This window comes from Triticum aestivum, chromosome 6A (assembly GCF_018294505.1).
Source record: "Triticum aestivum cultivar Chinese Spring chromosome 6A, IWGSC CS RefSeq v2.1, whole genome shotgun sequence".
In the NCBI taxonomy this organism is placed as follows: Eukaryota; Viridiplantae; Streptophyta; class Magnoliopsida; order Poales; family Poaceae; genus Triticum; species Triticum aestivum.
This window is the reverse complement of record NC_057809.1, coordinates 10,460,986-10,470,206: the sequence shown is the minus strand read 5'-3', so window position 1 is coordinate 10,470,206 and position 9,221 is coordinate 10,460,986.

The window sequence follows — 9,221 nt, the reverse complement described above, 5'->3', positions numbered from 1 at the left end:
CATTGGACTGCACACATCAAAATGTATTACTTCCAACAAGTTGCTTTCTAGTTCCATTTTACTGAAAACGAGGCTTTCAGTCATCTTGCCCATGTGGTATGATTTGCATGTCTCAAGTGATTCAAAATCAAGTGAGTCCAAACGGTCCATTTGCATGGAGTTTCTTCATGCATATACACCAATAGACATGGTTCGCATGTCTCAAACTTTTCAAAAATGAGTGAGTCCAAAGATCCATCAACATGGAGCTTCTTCATGCGTTTTATACCGATATGACTTAAGTGGCAGTGCCACAAGTAGGTGGTACTATCATTACTATCTTTTGGCATGAACATGTGTATCACTACGATCGAGATTCAATAAACCATTCATTTTAGGTGTAAGACCATTGAAGGTATTATTCAAATAAACAGAGTAACCATTATTCTCCTTAAATGAATAACCGTATTGCGATAGACATAATCCAATCATGTCTATGCTCAACGCAAACACCAAATAACAATTATTAGGTTAACACCAATCTCGATGGCAGAGGGAGCGTGCGATGCTTGATCATATCAACATTGGAAACACTTCCAACACATATCGTCAGCTCACCTTTAGCTAGTCTCCGTTTATTCCGTAGCTTTTATTTCGAGTTACTAACACTTAGCAACCGAACCGGTATCTAATACCCTGGTGCTACTAGGAGTACTAGTAAAGTACACATCAACACAATGTATATCCAATATACTTCTATCGACCTTGCCAGCCTTCTAATCTACCAAGTATCTAGGGTAATTCTGCTCTAGTGGCTGTTCCCCTTATTACAGAAGCACTTAGTCTCGGGTTTGGGTTCAACCTTGGGTTTCTTCACTAGAGCAGTAGCTGAATTGCCGTTTCATGAAGTATCCCTTCTTGCCCTTGCCCTTCTTGAAACTAGTGGTTTCACCAACCATCAACAATTGATGCTCCTTCTTGATTTCTACTTTTGTGGTGTCAAACATCGCGAATATCTCAAGGATCATCATATATGTCCCTGATATATTATAGTTCATCACGAAGCTCTAGCAGCTTGGTGGTAATGACTTCGGAGAACATCACTATTTCATCTGGAAGATCAACTCCCACTTGATTCAAGCGATTGTTGTACTCAGGCAATCTGAGCACAAGCTCAACAATTGAGCTTTTCTCCTTAGTTTGTAGGCTAAGAAAATCATCGGAGGTCTCATACTTCCCGACGTGGGCACGAGCCTGAAATCCCAATTTCAGCCCTCAAAACATCTCATATGTTTCGCGACGTTTTAAAACGTCTTCGGTGCCTCAACTCTAAACCGTTTAACTGAACTATCACGTAGTTATCAAAACGTGTATGTCAGATGTTCGCAACATCCACAGACAACGTTCGAGGTTCAGCACACTGAGCGGTGCATTAAGGACATAAGCCTTCTATGAAGCAATGAGGACAATCCTCAGTTTACGGACCTAGTCCGCATAATTGCTACTATCAACTTTCAACTAAATTTTCTCTAGGAACATAACTAAACAGTAGAACTAAAGCGCGAGCTACGACATAATTTGCGAAGACATTTTGACTATGTTCAGGATAATTAAGTTCATCTTATGAACTCCCACTCAGATAGACATCCCTCTAGTCATCTAAGTGATTACATGATCCGAGTCAACTAGGCCGTGTCCGATCATCACGTGAGACGGACTAGTCAACATCGGTGAACATCTTCATGTTGATCGTATCTACCATACGACTCATGCTCGACCTTTCGATCTCTTGTGTTCCGAGGCCATGTCTGTACATGCTAGGCTCGTCAAGTCAACCTAAGTGTTTCGCGTGTGTAAATCTGTCTTACACCCGTTGTATGTGAACGTTACAATCTATCACACCCGATCGTCACGTGGTGCTTCGAAACAACGAACTGTCGCAACGGTGCACAGTTAGGGGAAACACCTTCTTGAAATTTTAGTGAGGGATCATCTTATTTACTACTGTCGTTCTAAGTAAACAAGATGAATAAACATGATAAACATCACATGCAATCAAATAGTGACATGATATGGCCAATATCATATTGCTCCTTTTGATCTCCATCTTCGGGGCTCCATGATCATCATCGTCACCGGCATGACACCATGATCTCCATCATCATGATCTCCATCATCGTGTCTTCATGAAGTTGTCTCGTCAACTATTACTTCTACTACTACAGCTAACAGTTAGCAATAAAGTAAAGTAATTACATGACGTTTATGTTGACACGCAGGTCATAAATAAATTAAGACAACTCCTATGGCTCCTGCCGGTTGTCATACTCATCGACATGCAAGTCGTGATTCCTATTACAAGAACATGATCAATCTCATACATCACATATATCATTCATCACATCCTTTTGGCCATATCACATCACATAGCATACCCTGCAAAAACAAGTTAGACGTCCTCTAATTGTTGTTTGCATGTTTTACGTGGCTGCTATGGGTTTCTAGCAAGAACGTTTCTTACCTACGCAAAAACCACAACGTGATATGCCAATTGCTATTTACCCTTCATAAGGACCCTTTTCATCGAATCCGATCCGACTAAAGTGGGAGAGACAGACACCCGCTAGCCACCTTATGCAACTAGTGCATGTCAGTCGGTGGAACCAGTCTCACGTAAGAGTACGTGTAAGGTCGGTCCGGGCCGCTTCATCCCACAATGCCACCGAATCAAGATTGGACTAGTAACGGTAAGCATATTGAACAAAATCAACGCCCACAACTACTTTGTGTTCTACTCGTGCATAGAAACTACGCATAGACCTAGCTCATGATGCCACTGTTGGGGAACGTAGCATAAATTCAAAATTTTCCTACGTGTCACCAAGATCTATCTATGGAGTCATCTAGCAACGAGGGAGGAGTGGATCTACATACCCTTGTAGATCGCGCGCGGAAGCGTTCAAGAGAACGGGGTTGATGGAGTCGTACTCGTCGTGATCCAAATCACCGATGATCCTAGCGCCGAACGGACGGCACCTCCGCGTTCAACACACGTACGGAGCAGCGACGTCTCCTCCTTCTTGATCCAGCAAGGGGGAAGGAGAGGTTGATGGAGATCCAGCAGCACGACGGCGTGGTGGTGGAAGTAGCGGGATTCCAACAGGGCTTCGCCAAGCGCTGCGGGAGGAGGGAGATGTGTCATGGGAGGGAGAGGGAGGCGCCAGGGCTTAGGTTGGTTGCCCTCCCTTCCCCCCACTATATATAGGGCCAAGGGAGAGGGGGAGGCGCAGCCTTGGCCCTTCCTCCAAGGAAGGGTGCGGCCAGGGGGAGGAGTCCCTCCTCCCCAAGGCACCTCGGAGGTGCCTTCCCCCTTTAGGACTCTTCCTTTCCCTCTTCTCTTGGCGCATGGGCCTCTTGGGGCTGGTGCCCTTGGCCCATATAGGCCAAGGCGCACCCCCTACAGCCCATGTGGCCCCCGGGGCAGGTGGCCCCACCCGGTGGACCCCCGGGACCCTTCCGGTGGTCCCGGTACAATACCGGTGACCCCGAAACTTGTCCCGATGGCCGAAATAGCACTTCCTATATATAATTCTTTACCTCCGGACCATTCCGGAACTCCTCGTGACGTCCGGGATCTCATCCGGGACTCCGAACAACTTTCGGGTTACCGCATACTAATATCTCTATAACCCTAGCGTCACCGAACCTTAAGTGTGTAGACCCTACGGGTTCGGGAGACATGCAGACATGACCGAGATGACTCTCCGGTCAATAACCAACAGCGGGATCTGGATACCCATGTTGGCTCCCACATGTTCCACGATGATCTCATCGGATGAACCACGATGTCAAGGACTTAATCAATCCCGTATACAATTCCCTTTGTCTAGCGGTACGATACTTGCCCGAGATTCGATCGTCGGTATCCCGATACCTTGTTCAATCTCGTTACCGGCAAGTCTCTTTACTCGTTCCGTAACACATCATCCCGTGATCAACTCCTTGATCACATTGTGCACATTATGATGATGTCCTACCGAGTGGGCCCAGAGATACCTCTCCGTTTACACGGAGTGACAAATCCCAGTCTCGATTCGTGCCAACCCAACAGACACTTTCGGAGATACCTGTAGTGTACCTTTATAGCCACCCAGTTACGTTGTGACGTTTGGCACACCCAAAGCACTCCTACGGTATCCGGGAGTTGCACAATCTCATGGTCTAAGGAAATGATACTTGACATTAGAAAAGCTTTAGCATACGAACTACATGATCTTGTGCTAGGCTTAGGATTGGGTCTTGTCCATCACATCATTCTCCTAATGATGTGATCCCGTTATCAATGACATCCAATGTCCATGGTCAGGAAACCGTAACCATCTATTGATCAACGAGCTAGTCAACTAGAGGCTTACTAGGGACATGGTGTTGTCTATGTATCCACACATGTATCTGAGTTTCCTATCAATACAATTCTAGCATGGATAATAAACGATTATCATGAACAAGGAAATATAATAATAACTAATTTATTATTGCCTCTAGGGCATATTTCCAACATTAGCCATAGTAGTAGAAGTAATAGTTTGCGAGAAACTTCATGGAGACAAGATGATGGATATCATGGTGTCATGCCGGTGACAAGATGATCATGGAGCCCCAAGATGGAGATCAAAGGAGCTATGTGATATTGGCCATATCATGTCACTATTATTATTTGATTGCATGTGATGTTTATCATGTTTATTGCATCTTGTTTACTTAGAACGACGGTAGTAAATAAGATGATCCCTCATAATAATTTCAAGAAAGTGTTCCCCCTAACCGTGCACCATTGCGACAATTCGTTGTTTCGAAGCACCACGTGATGATCGGGTGTGATAGATTCCAACGTTCACATACAACGGGTGTAAGACAGATTTACACATGCAAACACTTAGGTTGACTTGACGAGCCTAGCATGTACAGACATGGCCTCGGAACACAGAAGACCGAAAGGTCGAGCATGAGTCGTATATATAGAAGATAGGATCAACATGAAGATGTTCACCGACGTTGACTAGTCCGTCTCACGTGATAATCGGACACGACCTTGTTAGCTCGGATCATGTTATACTTAGATGACTGGAGGGATGTCTATCTGAGTGGGAGTTCATTGAATAATTTGATTTAGATGAACTTAATTATCATGAACTTAGTCTAAATTTTTTACAACATGTATTGTAGATCAAATGGCCAACGTTGTCCTCAACTTCAACGCATTCCTAGAGAAAACCAAGCTGAAAGACGATGGCAGCAACTATACGGACTGGGTCCGGAACCTGAGGATCATCCTCATAGCTGCCAAGAAAGATTATGTCCTACAAGCACCGCTAGGTGAAGCACCTATTCTCCCTACAGAACAAGACGTTATGAACGCTTGGCAGACACGTACCGATGATTACTCCCTCGTTCAGTGCGGCATGCTTTACAGCTTAGAACCGGGGCTCCAAAAGCGTTTTGAGAGACACGGAGCATATGAGTTGTTCGAAGAGCTAAAAATGGTTTTTCAAGCTCATGCCCGGGTCGAGAGATATGAAGTCTCCGACAAGTTCTTCAGCTGTAAGATGGAGGAAAACAGTTCTGTCAGTGAGCACATACTCACTATGTCTGGGTTACATAACCGCTTGACTCAGCTGGGAGTTAATCTCCCGGATGACGCGGTCATTGACAGAATCCTTCAGTCGCTTCCACCGAGCTACAAGAGCTTTGTGATGAACTTCAATATGCAGGGGATGGAAAAGACCATTCCTGAAGTATTTGCAATGCTAAAATCAGCAGAGGTAGAAGTCAAAAAGGAACATCAAGTGTTGATGGTGAATAAAACCACTAAGTTCAAAAAGGGCAAGGGTAAGAAGAACTTCAAGAAGGACGGCAAGGGAGTTGCCGCGCCCGGTAAGCAAGCTGCCGGGAAGAAGCCAAAGAATGGACCCAAGCCCGAGACTGAGTGCTTTTATTGCAAGGAAAGTGGTCACTGGAAGCGGAACTGCCCCAAATACTTAGCGACAAGAAGGCCGGCAAAACGAAAGGTATATGTGATATACATGTAATTGATGTGTACCTTACCAGTACTCGTAGTAGCTCCTGGGTATTTGATACCGGTGCAGTTGCTCACATTTGTAACTCAAAGCAGGAGCTGCGGAATAAGCGGAGACTGGCGAAGGACGAGGTGACGATGCGCGTCGGGAATGGTTCCAAGGTCGATGTGATCGCCGTCGGCACGCTACCTCTACATTTACCTACGGGATTAGTTTTGAACCTCAATAATTGTTATTTAGTGCCAAGTTTGAGCATGAACATTGTATCAGGATCTCGTTTAATACGAGATGGCTACTCATTTAAATCCGAGAATAATGGTTGTTCTATTTATATGAGAGATATGTTTTATGGTCATGCTCCGATGGTGAATGGTTTATTCTTAATGAATCTCGAGCGTAATGCTACACATATTCATAGTGTGAGTACCAAAAGATGTAAGGTTGATAATGATAGTCCCACATACTTGTGGCACTGCCGCCTTGGTCACATAGGTGTCAAACGCATGAAGAAGCTCCATGCAGATGGACTTTTAGAGTCTCTTGATTACGAATCATTTGACACGTGCGAACCATGCCTCATGGGTAAAATGACCAAGACTCCGTTCTCAGGAACAATGGAGCGAGCAACCAACTTATTGGAAATCATACATACTGATGTGTGCGGTCCAATGAGTGTTGAGGCTCGCGGTGGCTATCGTTATGTTCTCACCCTCACTGATGACTTGAGTAGATATGGGTATGTCTATTTAATGAAACACAAGTCTGAGACCTTTGAAAAGTTCAAGGAATTTCAGAGTGAGGTTGAGAATCAACGTGACAGGAAAATCAAGTTCCTGCGATCAGATCGTGGAGGAGAATACTTGAGTCACGAATTTGGCACACACTTAAGAAAATGTGGAATAGTTTCACAACTCACGCCGCCTGGAACACCTCAGCGTAATGGTGTGTCCGAACGTCGTAATCGCACTCTATTAGATATGGTGCGATCTATGATGTCTCTTACCGATTTACCGCTATCATTTTGGGGCTATGCTTTAGAGACTGCCGCATTCACTTTAAATAGGGCTCCGTCGAAATCCGTTGAGACGACACCGTATGAATTATGGTTTGGGAAGAAACCTAAGCTGTCGTTTCTAAAAGTTTGGGGATGCGATGCTTATGTCAAGAAACTTCAACCTGAAAAGCTCGAACCCAAGTCGGAAAAATGCGTCTTCATAGGATACCCTAAAGAAACTATTGGGTATACCTTCTACCTCAGATCCGAAGGCAAGATCTTTGTTGCCAAGAATGGATCCTTTCTAGAGAAAGAGTTTCTCTCGAAAGAAGTAAGTGGGAGGAAAGTAGAACTTGATGAAGTATTACCTCTTGAACCGGAAAATGGCGCAACTCAAGAAAATGTTCCTGTGGTGCCTGCACCGATTAGAGAGGAAGTTAATGATGATGATCAAGATACTTCTGATCAAGCTCCTACTGAAATTCGAAGGTCCACAAGGACACGTTCCGCACCAGAGTGGTACGGCAACCCTGTCTTGGAAATCATGTTGTTAGACAACGGTGAACCTTCGAACTATGAAGAAGCGATGGCGGGCCCGGATTCCGACAAATGGCTGGAAGCCATGAAATCCGAGATAGGATCCATGTATGAAAACGAAGTATGGACTTTGACTGACTTGCCCGTTGAGCGGCGAGCCATAGAAAATAAATGGATCTTTAAGAAGAAGACAGACGCGGATGGTAATGTGACCATCTATAAAGCTCGGCTTGTCGCTAAGGGTTATCGACAAGTTCAAGGGGTTGACTACGATGAGACTTTCTCACCGGTAGCGAAGCTGAAGTCCGTCCGAATCATGTTAGCAATTGCCGCATTCTATGATTATGAGATATGGCAAATGGACGTCAAAACGGCATTCCTTAATGGTTTCCTTAAGGAAGAATTGTATATGATGCAGCCGGAAGGTTTTGTCGATCCTAAGAATGCTGACAAGGTGTGCAAGCTCCAACGCTCGATTTATGGGCTGGTGCAAGCATCTCGGAGTTGGAACATTCGCTTTGATGAGATGATCAAAGCGTTTGGGTTTATGCAGACTTATGGAGAAGCCTGCGTTTACAAGAAAGTGAGTGGGAGCTCTGTAGCATTTCTCATATTATATGTAGATGACATACTTTTGATGGGAAATGATATAGAGCTTTTGGACAGCATTAAGGCCTACTTGAATAAGAGTTTTTCAATGAAGGACCTTGGAGAAGCTGCTTATATATTAGGCATCAAGATCTATAGAGATAGATCAAGACGCCTCATAGGTCTTTCACAAAGCACATACCTTGATAAGATATTGAAGAAGTTCAATATGGATCAGTCTAAGAAGGGGTTCTTGCCTGTGTTGCAAGGTGTGAAATTGAGCTCAGCTCAATGTCCGACCACGGCAGAAGATATAGAAGAGATGAGTGTCATCCCCTATGCCTCAGCCATAGGGTCTATTATGTATGCCATGCTGTGTACCAGACCTGATGTAAACCTTGCCGTAAGTTTGGTAGGTAGGTACCAAAGTAATCCCGGCAAGGAACACTGGACAGCGGTCAAGAATATCCTGAAGTACCTGAAAAGGACTAAGGAAATGTTTCTCGTTTATGGAGGTGACGAAGAGCTCGTCGTAAAGGGTTACGTCGACGCTAGCTTCGACACAGATCTGGATGACTCTAAGTCACAAACCGGATACGTGTATATTTTGAATGGTGGGGCAGTAAGCTGGTGCAGTTGCAAGCAGAGCGTCGTGGCGGGATCTACATGTGAAGCGGAGTACATGGCAGCCTCGGAGGCAGCGCATGAAGCAATTTGGGTGAAGGAGTTCATCACCGACCTAGGAGTCATACCCAATGCGTCGGGGCCGATCAAACTCTTCTGTGACAACACTGGAGCTATTGCACTTGCCAAGGAGCCCAGGTTTCACAAGAAGACCAGGCACATCAAGCGTCGCTTCAACTCCATTCGTGAAAATGTTCAAGATGGAGACATAGATATTTGTAAAGTACATACGGACCTGAATGTAGCAGATCCGTTGACTAAACCTCTCCCTAGAGCAAAACATGATCAACACCAGAATTCCATGGGTGTTCGATTCATCACAATGTAACTAGATTATTGACTCTAGTGCAAGTGGGAGACTG